The sequence below is a fragment of the Caretta caretta genome, chromosome 1 (genome assembly GCF_965140235.1).
Source record: "Caretta caretta isolate rCarCar2 chromosome 1, rCarCar1.hap1, whole genome shotgun sequence".
Lineage (NCBI taxonomy): Eukaryota > Metazoa > Chordata > Testudines > Cheloniidae > Caretta > Caretta caretta.
In genome coordinates this window covers 117,895,116-117,915,172 of record NC_134206.1, presented here as the reverse complement: position 1 = coordinate 117,915,172, position 20,057 = coordinate 117,895,116, and the positions used below count along the sequence as shown (strand labels likewise).

Genomic DNA, 20,057 nt, shown 5'->3' with positions numbered 1-20,057 from the left:
TGGCTTATACACTATGCTGGTGGAATTGGCTAGCGAAAGGATCTCAGTCCTCACTCCCACTCTTTACCCAGAGGTCTGCCTAACCTCGAGGACTCCCCTTCCACTCTCCTCTGTGGTGGAGTCCTTGTAACCCAGACCAGGCTGGACCCAGGATTCAGGGGCGGGGCTCGACCCACAGTCTTGTTGTAGTCACTTGGGACAAGGGCTATTCTGGAGTACTCGCTCAGCTCTGGATGCTTCCCTGACCCACTGATCATATAGTTCAGGCAAATACAATTTATTAAACAACAACTAATAGAGAAAAATGGGCCTGGAAGGTCGATTGGAAAAGCATCAAATGGCCATTGAAGGATGGATAAGATTGCTATGGGACTGAGCTGGTAGGTGTTATACTGCCGATGCAGCATCTGTGTTTCCATCCATGATTTCATTGCATCCATGTGCAGTAACTCCATGCAGGTGGAGGCTTTCCCATACCTTGCTCCAAGGTGGTGCACTTACTGGGATACTGGTAACGCTCTGCTGGGTTAGAACTTTCATCGAGAGATTCCCTAGGCTTGAGATTTTCAAAGCCCTGTTGGTCTTGGATGCCCGCTGCTCAATTCCCAACAGGGAATGGGTGTCCAAAACCTGTAGGTGGCTTTGAAGATCTTAGCCAGTGTTTTACGGCCAGCCCAGGCACCTGAACCATTGCTGACAGACTATTAAATAATTGCATGTGGGGCTTTAGACTATTGGATGTTAAACCATTTTTTGGCCTCTGATCTTTTTGTTCTCAGCATCCTGTCTTTGTGGAAGTAGAGATGCAATTAAAGTCTTTTGTCCTTCCTATTAATTGGTCAGGCTGTTAAAGACTAACACAAAACATTGTGGATAATTTCTTTTGGACTAGCTAAGAATATATTCTAGTAAGGTTTGTTGCAATTCTACTCTGAAGTTCAAGAAAATCATAGACTAAAATGGCCACCGTAGTTTGTATTTTCATTATGTGACACTTATGTAATCTCAGATGGGATTAAAGGAAGGGCTTTTGAAGCATTTTGTGACTTTCCCCCCTCTCCCTAACAAAGGGACAGAATCTGCTGCCCTTCTTCACTTTAAGTTGTGCCTTATGCCACAGCAAGCTCCAGTAAAATCAAAATGAGAAAAACCTCAGCTGAGCTACTCACAATATTGTCCTACTCCAGGTGAATAAGGATGCCAGCATCTGGTCCAGAAACATAGGCGCCAGCTTCCTCCGGTCCCCGGGGATGCTCAACCCCCACTCCGCCCCAGGCGCTGCCTCCACCTGACCGCTTCCCCCAAGCCCCCATCCCACCTCTTCCCTCCCGCATCCCTTCCCCCAAGTCCTCACCCTGCCACTTCCCCGCCTCTTTCCCACCTCCCCCCAGTATGCCCCATCCCCATGCCTCCCACTCCCTCCCAGAGCCTCCTGCAGGCCACGAAACAGCTGATTGCAGCGGGCGGCAGACGCTGCGAGAGAGGGGGAGGTGCTGATTGGCAGGGCACCAGGTAGTTGGCAGGTGCTGGGGGGTAGGAGGGAGCTGGCTGCCAGTGGGTGCTGAACACCCACTAATTTTTGTCCATGGATGCTCCAGCCCTGGAGCACCCACGGAGTCTGCGCCTATGCCCAGAAGTATTAAAGACCTCTAAAGAAGATTTATATTTAAAAAGCAGTTCATTACTTCTATTAAAGGCTTTGTAAAAGAAAATTATTATTATTTTGCATAAAAGCTAGTTTTCCAAGTATTTATCTGAAATTCTGTATCAGAAAAATATACTATAAAGATATCTTCAATTAAAAAAAGTACCAAAACAAAGCACAAATGCACTCTCAAACTTTCCATTAGTAACTAGAACAGATACAAAAGCCATTCTATGAAGCGTACAAAGCATTGATTTCTTAAAAAACGCTTAGGGTTTCTTTAAAAAAAACAAACAAAACCCAATCCCTCTCCCCCCAAAAACACCTCCCTATTCAATTAAAACAGGTTATTTCCTGCCACCAACAGTTGATATTTCCTGCCTTCAACAATTAGGTCACCTAGCCACAATCACCTGCTTCTATTTGCATTTAACTATGCTCTTTGATGTCTTCTAAGAAAAATAAAGTGTGTATTTCATTGTGATACTTTGGCATCAAACCTTCCATAACTTCGTTTCAAAAACTGAATTTACTTGGTCTGCCTTCCATCTCTCTCTCTCATATTTGTTTGCTTTAGTGTAACCTTTCCTTGGGTTTTTTGTTTTGTTTTTTGGTCTCTTACCTTCATCTATTTTCCCATCATTTTTAAATGTTCTGGGGTGTTTTTTTGTTTGGTTTTTTTCTTCACTCGAACAGTCTCTTCAGGACACTTTTTGGATTCTGTCTTTTTAGCTTTTTATTTCTGTCTCTCTTTTTCTCGTCAGTTTTCTTTGTCTGTTTGGTAAAATTATATGGCTATTTCATTGACTTAACCCTTTCCTTTATCAAACATATTTATCCTCCTCACATATCTTCTTTCTCATCCGTTTCTGTCTCCTGTTCCTCCACCTCCCTTCTTTCACTGTCCAATCCAGCCACATTTGTTTTGGTCAGAGTGGAAACTTGCTATTGTTGAACTCAGGAGATCATAAAAATGTTCACCGTTGACAGCTTGTTTCCTAAATGTATGTGGGGAAATACTGAAGGACAATGGAATATGTCCAGCCATTGCTTTTATATACAAACATGGGAATAGCGCTCCCCCACCCCCCACAGCTATTTGGACAACTTGGACTTCAGACTCATGGAAGCAGATGATGGTGTGTGGAGTTGTTTTGATTCGTATGACACGTATCTGTGTGTTCCTTTGTCTGGCAACATCACATATTATAGGTGGGACTGGTAGCATCACCTTCTCTTCAAATTGCCCTATTAAGAGGGTGGGAGAAAAGCCCTGTTTTCTGTTCCTTATAATGTTGCCAAATATTAATTGTTCAGGCTGCAATTTTCCATGCTCATTTTGTCTCCGGCTGAATTTTTCGGAACCTTTCAGCCAAAATGGTTCACATGTTTCCAAGAATGAGGCTAAAGAAAAACATTTTTACCCATGTTAAAAATATTCTGGTGATTTTCTCCCCCCGCCCCCTTTTTTCTAGCACCTTCTTGCTTTGGAGCAGGGACTTGAAATTTGGCAGGGAGGTGGCCTTCTTGGCAGGGATGTGCATTTTGCCATTCCCATGAAAATCCATTCTAACTTAGCCAAGTTACAAGCCTTAAAAAAAAAATTGCAAGTGTCACATGCTCAGTAGAGATTTCAATTTTAGCAGCTGAAACATGTGAAGGTTCCATCCTCACTGAGCATGTCTGAGCCTCTCACCGCTCCTAGTGCTGACCAGACTGTACATGTTGCATGTCCACAGAGGTACTGAGTGTGCTCCAGCCTAGGGCTTCACTGTCATGGCTGCTCCAGGCAAGGGCGGGGTTGTGTACTGGAATTTAAGAGCAGAAAGCCTGTCTCTCCTGTGTGCTTAATGACACCCCCCTCCCCTCTGGCACCTAGGCAGTATAGCGGAGGAAGCCGTCTGATTCAAATGAATAGGGGAGAAAAGCAGACAAGGGAGAGAAAAAGGATTAGACTGGGACGAGGAGAGTGCTAGACTGGAACTGTATGGGGGAGAGAAACTGTAACTGGGAGTTTGTGGGGGAGAGTGATAATAAGTGGGCAAGAAGACTGGGCCTGGGAGCTGAGGGGAGGAGCGGCTGGGACTGGTTGGGAGAGGAGACTGGGAGCTGGGGCAGGGAGAGGAGTGAGAGGAGAGGAGGCTGGCACTGTTTGGACAGAGAAAGAGGGACTAGGAGCCAGTGAGGGAAATGGAGGTGAACTGGGAGCCAGTTGGTGGAACATTGTATTTGGGGGATTGTGAGAAACTAGATTAGTTGGATTAGGAGATGGGGGATTAGGAACCAATATTGGTGGGGGGTCCACTGAGTGGACAAGGAGCTCCAGTGCGGGGGTGAGAACTGGGATTACATGGGCAAACAGCCTGGAACAAGGAGCCAAGGAAGGGTAACACTGCAACAAAGAGCCATGCAGGGGGTGGGGAAAATACTGAGATTGGATGAGGAGCCTGGGGAGGGAGAATAAGATCCAGTGGGGAGGTGGAGCACAGAGACAGATTGGATGAGGAGCTGGGAGAAGGGAACTAGAAGTGGCTGGCAAGGAAATTGGGGACAAGGAATGGGGACAGAAATGGAGGAATTGGGACTGGCTGGGCAGGGAGACTGGGACTACAATGAGAAGCCGGAGACTGGGTAGGCAAAGAGAATGTGACTGTGACAAAGAACCAGGGTGAGTAAGAAACAAAACTGGAACAAGTTGGTAGGAGTGGATGTAGGAGAAGGGGGCAGATTTGAGGGGAATGGGCAGAAGAATGTCTGCCCACTAGAGAACACTCTCTTTTCCAGAGCCTGGAATGGAACCCAAGGTCCCGGGTCTCACCATTCCTCTGTTGTCAGCAAATAGCTATGAGGTGTACTGGCAAAGTGTGTATCGTCCCTCTATAGTGCTGGTCCACATAGACAATGGTAATGTACTACTGCTCTCATTAGCTCTAGTGGCAGAAGCCTGTGTAATGAGCAAAACTGTACCCTTTAGATCCATGACCCAGGTAGGTATCAATATGATGCCACATGATGGAATGTCTATTTTTTGGGTGTTTTGTTTTCTGTTTGCTATTTTAGAGAGAGAGAGAGAGATGCTATAAGGTCACAATCAGGAAAATTTAAGCAATTAAATATGCAAGTTTGTATGTTGACAATTAATTTTCCACATTTACATAAGCAATGACTGAAATATGGATGACTCTTACTGTGATCAGCACTACCTAACTGGTAGTGTCTCCCTGAGCTGCCTCCAGACCCTGGGTAACTCCCTATTGCTATTGGCTGGCTCAGCGGAACCCCTTCTCCTAGGGGCAGCAATGTGGTGGGGGTACAGCTGGACTTTGGGGTCCCTCCAGCAGTGCCAAAAGATTTGTGCTTGCTATCACAGTACCCTCATCTCTAAAATATTGTAAATGGCAGTTTCAGTGATATTCCTGGGGCAGGTGTCTGATTTAATTGGTACATTTTTATACTACTTTACTCTGCTTAGACTTGATGATCTTACAGTGCAATTTTGAAGTATGGCTTTGGTTCATGTATATTTTAGGCTGATCCTGCACAGCAATAGCAGTTCTCCAGCTGCTGATGGTAAATCAGCAGACGGGTACATGACACATTTGACTGCACTGCTCTTACAAATTACTATCACGTCAGTTTTAAGATTCTTTATTCCTTTTGTATCTCATGTTGCTTCTTATGGTGAATAGCCAGCTGATGATGACTAGAAGGGCGGAAGGGAGGGAATAGTGACATCATTAATGTCTCTTATTTGTTTTTTGTTTTTTAAATAAAAACAAACCTGCAAATTGTGCAAATAGCCAATCTACAGTTTTTGTTGTTACCATATCATCTGGGAGTACTAGTTATGGACCGTTTTTCAAGGCACTGTACAAACACACACACAAGATGGTCCCTACTCCAAAGAGTTTACAGTCTAATAACTCTTTCCTGTCACTACCTCCTTGTCCTCCTTCCCCATCTCCCTACAGTTCATTTTTACACCAACTCTTTCATCTTGTTTTAAGCTATGTTGTAAGCTCTTTCTAAACTGAGAGAAATGTGAGTTTGGTTGTTGCCTCCTACTGAGGAAGACAAAGAAGCTGCTCTTTGGTGGGATAGAAAGGAAAGCAAAAGAGCTAGAAATAAGGGTAAGGAACTGGTTAAATGGCAGACTATAATGGTTCGTACTTTGAAAGGTGAACTGTCAGGCTGGAGGGAGGTTACTAGTGGAGTTTCTCACAGATCGGTCTTGGGACCAATCTTATTTAACATTTGTATTAATGAGCGTGGCACAAAAAGTGGGAGTCAGCTAACAAAATTTGCAGATGACACAAAGTTGGGAGGTATAGCTGAGGAGGACCAGAATATCGTACAAGAAGATCTGGATGACCTTGAAAATTGGACTAATAGAAATGGGACGAAATTTAATAGTGCAAAGTGCACGGTCATGCACTTAAGGACTAACAACAAGAATTTTTGCTATAAGCTGGGGACTTATCAGTTGGAAGTGGCAGGAGAGCAGAAAGACCTGGGTGTACTGGTTGATCACAGGATGACTATGAGCTGCCAGTGTGAACCGGCTGTGCAAAAGAGTAATGCAGTGTAGGTATTTCCAGTAGAGACAGGGAAGTGTTAGTACCATTAAACAAGGTACTTCAGTACCTTGATGAGACTTCATCTGGAATATTGTGTGCCATTTTGGTTTCCCATGTTTAAGAAAGATTAATTCAAACTGGAACAGGTGCAGAGAAGGGTAATATGGGTGATCCGAGGAATGAAGAATCTACCTTATGAAAGGAGACTCAAAGAGCTTGACTTGTTTAGCCAAACTAAAAGAAGGCTGTGAGGAGATATGATTGCTTTCTATGAATATGTCAGAGGGATAAATACTAGGGAGTGAGAGGAGTTATTTAAATTAATTGCCAGTGTGGACACAAGAACAAATAGATATAAACTGGCCATCAACAAGTTTAGGCTTGAAATTAAACAAAGGTTTCTAGCCATCAGAGGAGTGAAGTTCTCAAACAGTTTCCCAAGGGCAACAGTGGGGGCCAAAAACCTAACTGGCTTCAGGACTGAGCTTGATAAGTTTATGGAAGGGATGGTATGATGAGACTGCCTACACTGGCATGTAGGCAATCTGCAACAGCTAGCAGCAAATATCTCCAATGGCCGATGATGGGATATTAGGTGGGCAGCGCTCTGTTTTACTACAGAGAATTCTTTCCTAGGTTTCTGACTGGTGGCTCTTGTCCACATGCTTAGGGTCTAGCTGATCATTGTATTTGGAGTCAGGAAAGAATTTTCCTCTGGGTTAGATTGGCAGAGACCCTGGGGTTTTTTGCCTTCCTCTGCAGCATGCGGCACAGGTCACTTGCAGGTTTAAACTAGTGTAAATGGTGGATTGTCTGTAACTTGAAGTCTATAAATCAAGATTTGAGGACTTCCATAACTCAGCCAGAGGTTGTCTATTACCGCAGAAGGTGGGTGAGGTTCTGTGGCCTGCAATATGCAGGAGGTCAGACTGATGATCATGACGGTTCCTTCTGGTCCTAAGAGTCTATGAGAAAAGGTTCAGAGGAACTTTCAGGAACAGCCTCACACCATCATCATCCAGTAGGTCTAACATCTTGTATTTCATCAGCAACATCCAGAGTTGCACCCAATTCTGGGACATATCAAATTGAGACATTTCCATGCAGCTTTTGCAGTCAGTGTGAGATTTGTCTCTGAGCCTTGTATAGGAATTTGGACCTTCCTAGGTTTGTTTATGCAGTATACGTTGACTTTTGATGTGGGGAATAAAGAACTGTGAAGAGGTAAAATAATGGTATTTTAATAGGAAAGGTCTACTTAGAGTTAGCCTTAGTAGGTATCACAAGTTCACAATGCATTAAATATTCTTTAGTTCTTCTATAGTTAAGAGCATATTCTCATCAAACATTAAATCTTCAAAAATAAATCTGTGCACTTTCCTTATTTTATTTGTTCTCTACTTCAAGGGAATCTTAGTAATGATTTAAGTAACCTCTGTCTGTGATTCACTGGGATGAAAACCTGATGCTAACAATGCACCCCTCTTCTGGGTCAGGAAGGCCTTGTAAGCACTGTGATCTTTCACAAACCAAAGTGCTCAGAAAGAAAAATCAAAGGTAAAACCCTCAGCAAACCATAGAAAAAGCAATCACCAGCTCACGTCCATTTTTCCCTCCCTGTGAAATCATGGTTCTCTCAGAATTTGCTTCCAGAAGCAAAATAATTTATCATTTTATGCTTCCTCTATAAAACATTGCCAGTAGACACCTATTAAATCTCTGATTTTACTTTTGCCACACAATGCCTTGTCTACACCAGAGACTAAATATAATTGAATTGGTTTAAGCACAACTACTATAGCATCCATGCGCTTGCCAAGCTGAATTGGTTTCAGTTTTCTTCTATTTCCAGGCTAGTACTGTCCCAAACTGTTTTAGTTGCAATGCCCTCTAGGTACCTATTTCATAGTTCCCTGCTCAACTCCTAGAAACGGTCAATTCTGGGAGATTTTCCGAGGCCACCAATCCACTGTGGGACAGTACTGAGAAGAGTAGTCGAACTATTTCAGATCCACAATGGTAAAAAAAAAATTTACACTGAAGCAGTTAAGCTTTAATTGGTTATTAAGCCTGTTGAAAGTAAGTTTCTTCTAAATGATTATTAGGACATTTGTAAACCATTTGGAGGAAGCATATAGACAAAAAATGTTCTTCAGATTTTTCTAAATGTAGAGGCTTCATAATCAGTTTTATTTCTTTAGTGTAGAGCAGGCAAAAATTATTATAGTTGTCTCTTTTCATGGTTTCCTATCATCCCCAGTACAGCAGGTAGCAAAAAATAGTTGTAGTAAAATGTCTGCCTTCCTTTCTCCTGGGGGGAGAGAAGTCCTATGAAATCTAAAGAACAGCCCTAGGGCAGAAGGGGTGCACTGGAAAACTCAGAGAAAAGAAGCATTTAGTCTGGTGTGGGTTTTTTTGTTGTTTTTGTTTGTAAAATATTATTAGTGACTCACTTGAAGACCTCATTCTGTTTGGGACAAAGCAACCTTTCTGCCTTCTGCCATGTCATTCTTAGTGGGTATGATGATGGTGCTGGATGCCAGACCAGAGCCAAAATACAGTTTATAGCTAGCTAGTCCTATGAGTGTGACAATATTTTCTGTAACTCCACCATCAAGGGCAGGCTGCCACTGCAGTTAAACTGGGGCCATGGGAGTTGAAGACATTGCTGTAGGTGTAAAAGTGTATATATGGGGTGATATTCTTTTCCCCCCATACTCAAAAAGCAAGTGTAGTGGTTTGGGTAATGCCCCCTTAATGGGAGAAGAGATGGAATGTTGGAATCAGAATGTTGCATGGCTGTTGAAAATGACAGCTGATATTCATTCTTCCATATCCAGAAAGCAAACATGTACTTTCAGTCGAGGTGACTTTTATACTAAGAAAAATAACGTATAAAGAAAGAACAAATCCTTCCAAGAGAGAAAGCATAATGGGAGTGCTGCATTATGTATGACTCTAATCCAGTATTGCTTAACTCTATTGTCTGCCCCTAGCAAACTCCTTATATTTAAAGGTGCAGTGTGCAGAAAACCAAACCATGAGCTCTCCTTGCATAGCAGTGTATGTCACAGTTAGATTTGGTCTCTCCTGGCTGATAAGAAGAGCAGCTGTCCAGGTAATGGAAACATTTCACTTGTGGAACAAAATATTACTGTTAAACATGAAAGTAGTAAGAAATTGCTAATCCTAGTCTGCATGTGGTGTAACCAGTGGTGGGAGTTACAGAATCATAGAACGGGAAGGGACCTCGAGAGGTCATCTAGTCCAGTCCCCTGCACACATGGCAGGACTAATTATCTAGACCATTCCTGACAGGTGTTTGTCTAACCTGCTTCTAAAAATCTCCAATGATAGAGATTCCACAACCTCCCTAGGCAATTTATTCAAGTACTTACCTACCCTGACAGTTTGGAAGTTTTTCCTGATGTCCAACCTAAACCTCCCTTGCTGCAATTTAAGCCCATTGGTATCCTCAGAGGTTAAGAAAAACAATTTTTCTTCCTCCTCCTTTTAACAACCTTTTACGTACTTGAAAACTGTTATCCTGTCCCCTCTGTCTTCTCTTTTCCAGACTAAACAAACCCAATCTTTCCTCATAGGTCATGTTTTCTAGACCTTTAATTATTTTTGTTGCTCTTCTCTGGACACTCTCCAATTTGTCCACATCCTTCCTGAAATGTGGCGCTCAGAACTGGACACAATGCTCCAGTTGAGGCCTAATCAGTGCGGAGTAGAGCGGAAGAATTACTTCCCGTGTCTTGCTTACAACACACCTGCTAATACATCCCAGAATGATGTTCACTTTTTTTGCAACAGCGTTACACTGTTGACTCAAATTTAGCTTGTAGTCCACTATGACCCCCAGATCCCTTTCTGCAGTACTCCTTCCTAAGCAGTCATTTCCCATTTTGTATGTGTCCAACTGGTTGCTCCTTCGTAAATGGAGTACTTTGCGTTTGTCCTTATTGAATTTCATCCTATTTACTTTTCCAATTTGTCGAGATCATTTGAATTTTAATCCTCTGCTCCAAAACACTTGCAACCCCTCCCAGCTTGGTATCGTCCACAAACTATAAGTGTACTCTATATGTCCTTATCTAAATCATTGATGAAGATATTAAACAGAACCGGATCCAGAACTGATCCTTGCAGGACCCCACTCGTTATGCCCTTCCATCATGACCGTGAACCACTGATAACTGCTCTCTGGGAATGGTTTTCCAACCAGATTTGCACCCACCTTATAGTTGTTCCATCTAGGTTGCATTTTAGGTGATTTTTGATTGTATCTAGAAACCACAATACAATTGTATCTCATATTCAAAAGCAATCCATTTCTCAGAGAAAGAAAATTAATTTTTATTTAAAGATCATGTTATGGCTCTGGACAACTTGTGTCAAAAGCTATATTCTGGCACAAGTCTTTATTATATTGCAGCAGTGCACCATCTCCTTCTCAATGACATGTATATGCATGTATCTCTATTTCCATTATGTAAATCCATTTCTATATCCATTATCCCTCCCCTGAACAGCTCTCTTTTGTCCCCTGTGTATCTCTTCCTCTTTTTCTGGGAAAATTTTAATCCTTTTTAGAATGCTGAATAAGGGTTGTAAAATCAGTTCCTCATTTACCCTGGTTCAGTTATGGTAAACTATTTGTATTTGAGAAAGATCAGCATGATCAAAACTGCATTGTAATGCATGTGTACAAGGAGGCAGAGATTAAACTGCAATCTCAGCAAAACTGGCTGGGTGCTCTGTTAGTGCACAGTAAGGGTATGTCTATGCTGCAATTAGACATCCATATCTGGCCCATACCAGCTGACTCGGGTTTGCAGGGCTTGGGCTAAGGGGCTATTTAATTGCCGCATAAAATTTAGGCTTGAGCTGAAGCCCAATCTCTGGGACCCTCCCACCCCACAGGGTTCTAGAGCCCGGGGTCCAGGCCAAGCTCAAATGTCCACACAGCAATTATACAGCCCTTAGTCAGAGCCCCGGGAGACTGACTCAGTTGGCATGGGCCAGCTGCAGGTTTTTAATTGCAGTGGAGACATACCCTAGGGGTGTCAACACTGGGAGTTAGTACTATTTGAAGCACTGTGTGGATGAGCAGGTGTAGAACCACCGAAAACTAAAGGTCTCCCTTTTAAGGGGAAGAAATCACTGGACCAAGGCATCAATTGATTATGGGGGACAACAAATGGAAAAAAAAACAGGAATGGGGGTGAGTTCAGAGATAAAGAATCGGGGATCCAGAGGGGGACACTGAGCAGAAAATCCTTGGCAGTGTCCACTGCTCCTCAAAAGTGTCCAGGGAGTCAGTGAACACTGCTCAGAGGAACTCTGCCTGGAGGTGTGATCAGATAAGGGACCAGAAATAGGCCCCACGGTTGCAGAGTACCCCCCCACCCCATCCAGCTTCCTCCTCCTGGTGTGTTGGATGGCTGTACTGGCCAGCATCAGGAGGAGGCTGACAAGGAAGTCCCATGACTTTGTGGGGCCATGAATGGCGTGTGCCTGGATCAGGAGGTGCAGTGAGAAGTGCAGCCAGAACCTCAGGAAGAGGTTCTGGAAAAGCCAGAAAAGGGGCTGCAACCTGACACACTCCACAAAGATGTGTGCCAGGGTCTCCCTCTCACTGCAGAAGGCACAGGTGTCAGGGAAGTTTGTGAACTATGCCAGGTACATGCCCATGCTCATGGCTCTGAAGGAGCCGCTAACTAATATCCCTAGCAGGCCATGGAACCAGACTGGAGTACAGGGTGGCCCAATGGGGTTCCTCGCCCTCCTCAGGTGGCAGCACATCCCATTACCTGGTGTCGGGGCAGGACATGGGGGTGAGGAAGTGGATGGTATGAAGCACAAGCATGTACAGATGCTCTTTGGGCACAGTTTGGAGGTGGACCAGCTGGATACCATGCAACTGGTTCAGGTGATATTGGGGGTGGCTGGGGAGGCTCTGAGGCAGGGGCCTGATGACTAGGTCCAGAGAGCCAGGGGTGAGAGGTGGGTGGGGAGCATCTGCCCACAGGACCCACACGAGAAAAGCAAGAGAAGCAGAAGTCAAGGCTGCCCTCTCCTCTTGGAGCACATGACAAGGGACGTGCAGGGTGGGCAGCTCCATGTGCTGACCGAGCATAGCAGGGTCCACCCAGTTTCTAGTCCAGGTGGTCTCCAGTTCTGGTGGTACCAACCTCTGCCGCACCAAGGGGGACTCCACCACCTGCACACGGAGATGAGCACTGTGTAGCAGGGATTCTGCTAGGAGGTCCTCCCCTTTGGCAGCCACTATGGATCTGGTCACTGGAACTAGCTTTCAGGTCCTGGTAAAAAACCAGCAGCTCAGAGAGGTCTCGGGGGGGGAGACCTCTCAGGTGAAGGAAAAGAGTTGCCAGTTGTATCGGAGCCCTGGGAGGAGGCAGAGGAAGGTGTGCACCAGCATGCTCCATGCTGGACTACTAGCACTCTGAGTCTCTGCAGGGCCTGACGGCACAAGGGATGGTCCCAGCTGTGGATATAGACCAACCGCTGTCTACCCTCCCTCCTGGGGAAGCTCAGGACACCTGCAGAGACCCAGTGCAGCCCTGGCCAAAAAGACTCCAGCATCATCTTCTGGAGCCTGGCCAGAGTTCCCTGGGGTGGAGTCAGGGTGTTGAACCAATGCCAGGTCATGGACAGGACAAGCTGGTTGAGCAACAGTGCACTCCCCCAAAAGGAAAGGCACCGCAGCAGCCCCATTCACCTCTGCCCTCAATCAGCCACCCTGGCCTTGATTTTTGACCCAGTTCTCCAGCAGGGAAGGATGGGTGGCAGAAAGGTACATGCCCAGATAGAGCAGTGGGCCCGCCACCCCTCCCCAACTACCAGGTCAGAGCTCTTGACCAAATTGACCAGGGTGGAGGAGGCCGTTACACAGATGGCTTGGCAAGCCTCCATCCGCACCAGGTCTCCTGGGTCCTGTGCCATGAGGACCATGACATTGCATATGCCAACAGGACCACCCGCAGGTCTGGAGCCCAAAGCAACGACCCCATCATTCTCTCACAAAGGAGAAGGAGGAAGGGCTCCATCGTGATGGTATAGACCTGGCCGGACTGCAGGCAACCCTGATGTACCCCTCGACCAAAGATGACTAGTTTGGTGAGGGTTTAGTTGAGCTTGACCAGACACTCCAAAGAGGCATACAGCACCTGGAGGAAACCCATAAAATGGGGCACGCACAATCCATCCTGTCATATGCCTTCTCCTGGTCCAGAGACAGGAGGGTAAGTGACAGACCATCTCTGCATGCAAGCTGGAGTAGGTCCTGCACATTGAGAGTTAGTGCAGAGTAGCTAGTGGGCTATAAATTCACACCTTAGCGTGTACCATTCGGGGTATTCCATACCCAAACTGTAGCTCTGTATAAAGGCTGCATTATATCAGTAATCATCCATAGAAGCTTGATTGTGAAGAACTTGAAACTAGTCACCTATTGCAACCATAGTTCTGTTCAGGAGTGCTGAAACAATTTGTATAGTGGGGTGGTGAAAGCTATTGAACCAAACTGTAAACCCTGTATATAATGGAAACCACTTCAAGCCAGAGGGTGCTGCAGCATCCCTAATTCCAGCACCTATGGTTCTGTTGTTTCCAACCTTCACACCATACAAAATAGAATTAGATCTTGAATGACTGTTAACAGGCAGAGAAATTGTGGAATTCCAATTTCAGCAAAGTGAGGGGTCTGGTGGATAATAAAGTACTCCTCCCCCCAATGATCTTAGCATCATACCGTTGACTCCACTTCAGTGAAGTCTTACAGAGACAAATTCAAGCCCTGGAACCATTCATGGATCTGACTGAGGAGATTCTCTTTGTCTCTAAACCAACAATATTTGGTTATTACCAGTGATTCAAGCACTGACAGCTTAACTATACAGCACAGTGATAGAGCCAAGAAAGCAAATATTTTGGATCAGTTCAATCATGTTGCAAAAAGGAAGGCTATAAAATTCCTAGGTGCTGGAGCTCATGTTCCGGATCTATCCATTTAGTTCAGACAAAACCCTGACAGCTGAAAATACTGGAGTCAGGAGATAAGCAGAACAGCCCTATAAATGTCAGAACTGGAGAGCTGAAAATAAAAGTGGGTGTGATGTTATCTGATTAGAGTATGACCGTGCAAATCATCGTTGCTACCACTGTTATATAATTGCAACGAATCTTATACAGTATGTGACGCATGGCCAGAAAGGGATAAGTGGCTCGCAGGCTAAATACCCCAGAGTCAACCTTTAGAGACATGTTATAAAAGTATATAAATGGTAATTAGAGCTATTGCATCTTAGATTGGCTAGAACTTTGAAGTGCAAACCTGTATTGTTAGAGAATTAGAGGTGACACTAATTGTATGTGTGTACTTACGTCTTGTTAGATGTTAGCCATCTAAACTGACAGTTCCTGTCTGTCACTATAGCTATTGATTTAGAGATCAAAAGGGAATATTAACATTTAAATGAATCTTGGGTGAAATAATGTCATTGTCTATATGTCTCTTTAAAGTTTGTGATAAACTGCCTAGTGGATAAAATGCCTTATGTTAATCTGTGTAGGTAATTACCGATGATGCTTAGGAAATAGGTAGTCTTCAAAGTTTCCATGATTGCCTATTGTTCGCCTAAGGCAGGGGTTCTCAAACTGGGGGTCAGGATGTGAGGTAATTACATGGGGGGGGTCGCGAGTTGTCAGCCTCCACCACAAACCCCACTTTGCCTTCAGCATTTATAATGGTGTTAAATATATTAAAAAGTGTTTTTAATTTTTAAGGGGGTCACACTCAGAGGCTTGCTACGTGAAAGGGGTCACCAGTACAAAAGTTTGAGAATTACTGGCCTAAGAACTCTGACCTGTCAAGAGAGAGCCTGGAACTGTATAAAAACCCCTTGGATTCTGATCCTTTTTATCTCAGATCTGCTTGATACTTCATACAGGGGAAGCTTAAGTTCTAAAATTGAGATCTCCAGTCTTAATCCGGATCACCCTGAATATGAACATTGAACTATAACCTATGGACTAATTCTGAAAGAACTCTTTGCAAATACAAAGCTCACCATCTCTACTATGAATCTGATCTCAGAACTGTACTCATGTCTGTACTCTCTCTTTTTTCTTTAATAAATTCTAGTTTAGTTAAGGATTGTCTGTAAGTGTGTATTTGGGTAAAATCTGGAATATTCATTAATGTGGGAGGTAATGTCTGATCTTTTGGGATTGGTAGAACTTTCTTGTATGATTAGATTTTCACTAATCCCCATCATATTTGATGTGAGTGTCTGGATGGAGGCCTGAGGCTAGGTTGCTTTAAGGGAACTGTGTTGGCTTCTGGGTAACCAGTGAGGTATTATAAAAGCTGTTTTGTGCTGGTTTGGTAAATCTAAGTATTGGAATATCCACCAGCTTTGGGGATTGTCTGCCCCATTCTTTGCAGTTAGTGACCTCAGTGCTGATCCCCTGGCACCCTGCTCACAGTGGAAAACAAAGCAACCTGAAAAGGAACAAGATAATGAACACAAGCGTCCGGAACTGAGGCGGGGCATGTTAATAAAACTGATCTTATGTCCAGGCTCCCAGAAACTTCTTTTGGGGTATCTAAAATATCCTGGTTTTTCCTTTAATCAATCAACCCATTTAAAAAAACACTACAAAACATCTGTTCAACCTGTATTGCTACGCAGTGTAGAATCTGCTCTGTACTTATTGTGACAGTGGGATATGTTTTAGTCTACGAGTGGAAATAATGGACACTGCTACTGCTGAAGCATGGGCCTGGTCAATGATAACGATTGTACTGCATTCCAGACAGCCACCCTGTCTGGGAAAGATGCTTGACACCTTTGTTGAAGGACTAACAACTAAGAACCTTCAACACTGCAATCTGGGGCAATGACTCTGGTTGTCTCTCAACAGCTGGCCTGGTCCCCTTGTACAATGAGTTTTCTATACCAGGACCTACAGTGGGGAAGGGGAAAGCATGAGTGGTGGGTCTGTAGCTTCAGTCTGAGCACATGGCTTAGCACTGTAGGCCCTATTTAAGACTGGGGTTCTGCTCTGAGTAGGAGGCCTACCATCACCCCACATAAAAAGGACTTGCAGGAGAGAGAGTATCGGAGGTACTCTGCCCACCCTGAAATGCTGACAAACCTGAGATTCACAAAAGGGGTCAACACAGACATGCAGGTCAAGTCTTTTGTTATTTTCAAAGGTCTGTAACTCTTGACTGTTGGAAGAGTAATGTTTCTGTGGTTAAGAAAATTCTTTTGCTAAGCCTGTGCTCCTTGCTTTTCCACCATGTTGTCCCTGAAGGGATTAAACTAGAAGTCCAGTGTCCACAATCTAGGTAGGGTTTGAGGAAGCAGTTGTAAGTGACTGAGGGAGGGGGGCGGCTTGAGGTCTCAAACACTGGTTGAGGCATCTAGGGCAGATGGACGGTGACATCCTGAGGAAGGGTGTCAAAAAAGAGGTCAGAGAGAGTGTGTGCCCTGGATCCCCAAGACTAGAAACAGTGACTAGAATCTGCCCTGTTGACTTGGAAGCATGTGGGACATAGCAACTGGGTCCATTTGCAACAGATTGATGACACATAGTAGGGTACTGGGCCAGGTTGTAACACCATAGGGGAAAAAACAGGCATAAAGGGAACAGACAAGTTGAACGAGAGCAGACACTAAAATTGTTCTTGAGTTTCATGAGTTTATTTAGAACACTCTTACCAAGAAAAATCCTTCACCAGGAGAAATGTGCAAATATCACTGAGTCACAAGCTAGCAGTGATGACGGCACACTTCTGTTTTGTATAGTGTACTTTTGATTTTAGTATGACTTTTGTTTCGTGACTATAAAAAGAAATGCCAAACAAGTGATCCAGTTTTTTATTTTGAAAATAGGGTCACTTGAAATATCGACTGATCCTTAGTGTGAAGTTATTGACAATAATAGTGGAGGTGTATTGTAATATGAGTCCACTCTGCCATGGACAAATGATGCAGCGAGGATGGAAATCGCTTTCCAATCACTGTCTTACACTACTGAGGAATTTTCTTAGAATTGTTGGAGATATTTTTTGGCAGTCAGTCCTCTGCATGCATGTGTTCAAATGATGCAGAAAGTTCTGTGTTCTTACAACCTAACTTGCCATTAGTTAATTGTAAGTATCTAGTTCTAATGGACAGGGCGTTTTTGAGTCTTTGAAGCAAGCTGAGCACTTTAATGTCTATTTAATAAGCATTCGCCACTGTGTGTCATCTTTAGGCTTGATGGAATTCAATTTTATTTTTTATTTCAATTAATATCAATGTTTATTTTAAAGCATTTTAAAAGATTTTTATTTACTTTCCCATAGTTGTGGGAAACTATTGGGGGAGGGTCAGGCAATTATTTAATGAAAATAAGTGTTAAGATTCAAAAAGATAAAGCTTTATAACTGTTAAAACACGAACTGTCAACATCACATGTCAAACCATACAACGTAAGGGCATGTCTATACTGTGGGAGCTACACTTGTACCACTGTAGTGTAGAGGTTTCCTACCTGAGTGTGGGTAATCCACCTCCCTGAGCAGTAGTAGATCGGATGACTGACAGAATTGTTTTTTTCTGTGAATTTTTCACACCCATCCCCTGAAGCGATGTACCTAGGTTGACCTACATTTTAAAAGTAGACTAAAGCTAAATATCCTTAAATCAAACCAATAATTACTCAAGAAGCATCTTTCTTACTTTGCCATCTGTCAAGTTGGATTATTATAGACAAATATTTTTTTCCTCAGTTTGTGTGTGTACAGTGAAAAGTTGGTGCAACTGATCTACCTCCCCACCTTGTCTCTCTAATATCCTGGGAGCAACAGGGCTACACCTCCACCGCCTACAGTGAAACTGACATTTATCGATAAAAATCAAATCTGGCGAACCCTCGTCATGTTTTATTAATATAACATCATAAGGGGAGCAGATACCCCTCCTATGCTTTGAACTGAACCAGTATGAGTTTCCCCTGCTCTGCCTTCCACTTATAACGCACCCCAGGGAAGGGTAGAGCTCCGGGGGAGGGGTGGATGGGACTGGGCTGCATCGGATGCAGGGGGACAGCCCGTGGGGTGAGGGAGAAGCGGTTTGGGGCGGGAAGGAAGGAAGGGGAAGCAGACGCAACAGCCCAGGGCAGGAAGCAAATCTCCCCCTTTCTAGCCTGTGGGAGCTCCAGCTTTTCCCTGCCCCTCTGAGCCTGGGCTGCCCTTAAACTCGGCTCTAGCTCGTGAAGGGCTGGGAGTCGGGACTAATTCAGGGCCCTCAGCCTGCACTGGAGCGAGGTCCCTGAGTGCGGGGCGCAAGCCCACGGACGGGCTGGGCCCTCCACGCAGCCAGACCCCCCACTCTGGGGTGCTCCGGGCACGGCTGCCGGGCGGGGCCCGTGCTGCGGACCTAGAGCGCAGCCCGCGGGGCGCTCGCTCCGGGCTGGGGCGGGGCCGGGCTCCTTGCTCAGCGGGGGCGGAGCGCGCCGCCTGCCGGCCCGCCCGCCCGCCGAGCGCCCCGGGCCGCAGCGAGCCGCGCTGGTGGTGCTGGCGGCGCCCGGACGGAGCTGGCGGAGGTGAGAGGGCGGCGGGGCCGGGAGCTCCCCGCTGCCGGCCTTTGGCGGCCTCTGCTCTGGGGCCGGGCGGCGGCAGAGGGAGCAGCCGCTTCTCTGCAGCCCCGGCCCTGGAGCGCCGGGGGAGCCGCCCGGGATTTGGGGCGGGGGCGTCTCTGCCGAGCCCCGGGTGCGGGTGAGCCAGAGCCGGGCTGGCCCCAGCCTTGCTCTGCCCCGCGGCTCCTCTCCCTTGAACACCCGCCTCCAAGCGAAGCCCCCGGGAAGTGCCTGGGCTCCCGGGAAGCAGCAGGAGCTCTTAGAGGAGCCTCTGTAGGAACTGTTGTGGTCTAGCTGAAAGCAGGCTGGCTGAGAAAGGCCTCTGGATGCCCGAAGCCAGCATAGGTGCTGGAACTAGGGGTGGCCTGCACCCCCTGGCCTGAAGTGGTTTCCATCATAGATAGGGCGGGTTTACAGGTTTGGATCAATGGCTCTCCACACCCCCACTATACAAATTGTTCCAGCAGCCCTGGAAGCCAGTGGCTTTCTACATTTTTTCATTTGCAGAGCCCTAAAAAATTTCAGATGGAGGTGTGGACCCATCTGGAAATCACAGACATAGTTTGCAGACTCTTAGGGGTCCTTGGACCACAGGCTGAAAATCAGTGCCATAACCTACAGCCCTGTGGGTTGTTACCCTGGAGCTTCACAGCCAGGAACTGTGCATCTGTCAGCTTATCCTTGTGTGCAGGGTTTAATTAATTTACTGCATGCTTACATTACCTTGCCTGTCAAATTGGTGGCAAGTGAAATTAGGGAGGGTAGGGTGCATCACCAACAGAAGGATGCATTAACTGATTTGATTAGGGACTGGCCCTTATGAATAATTTCACAAAAAACGGTGCCATTTCTTGAGCTTTTTTGAACTTGTCATCAATACAAGGCCATATGGAGGTGGGATGACAGGAGTTAGCGTTTCTGTTTTATTTTGGAATAGATGCCATTAAATCGGTTGAAGTTTAGATTCTTTCTGAAACCAGGCTTTTTCGTGTTCATATTTCAGTATTTGATGTTAGTTTCTAGACCAATTTCTTACCGTTGTCCCCAAATGCTACTTACCAATCAAACTGTATTTATCTAATGGTAAAGAATATCATGTAAAAAGATGTTTAGGGAAACAGTGGATGTGTGCAAACAGATACTTACATTGTCAAGTTTTCAAAGTTGTGTATTTT

At 45.1% G+C, this 20,057-nt stretch overlaps 1 protein-coding gene across 6 annotated transcripts in view; it reads left to right on the top strand.

Moving 5' to 3' along the window:
- Positions 1-20,057, top strand: part of LOC125639791 (interleukin-1 receptor type 1) — an 80,686-nt gene that overhangs the window by 8,886 nt on the left and 51,743 nt on the right. For 3 of the 6 annotated variants that reach the window (XM_075130416.1, XM_075130417.1, XM_048857504.2), the window contains exon 1: positions 18,771-18,849. The exons of the other annotated variants lie outside the window; for them this stretch is intronic. The gene's annotated coding sequence lies outside the window, so the exon portion shown is untranslated. Of the gene's footprint in view, positions 1-18,770; positions 18,850-20,057 lie in introns of those variants that run through there. 6 annotated transcript variants of the gene reach the window in all.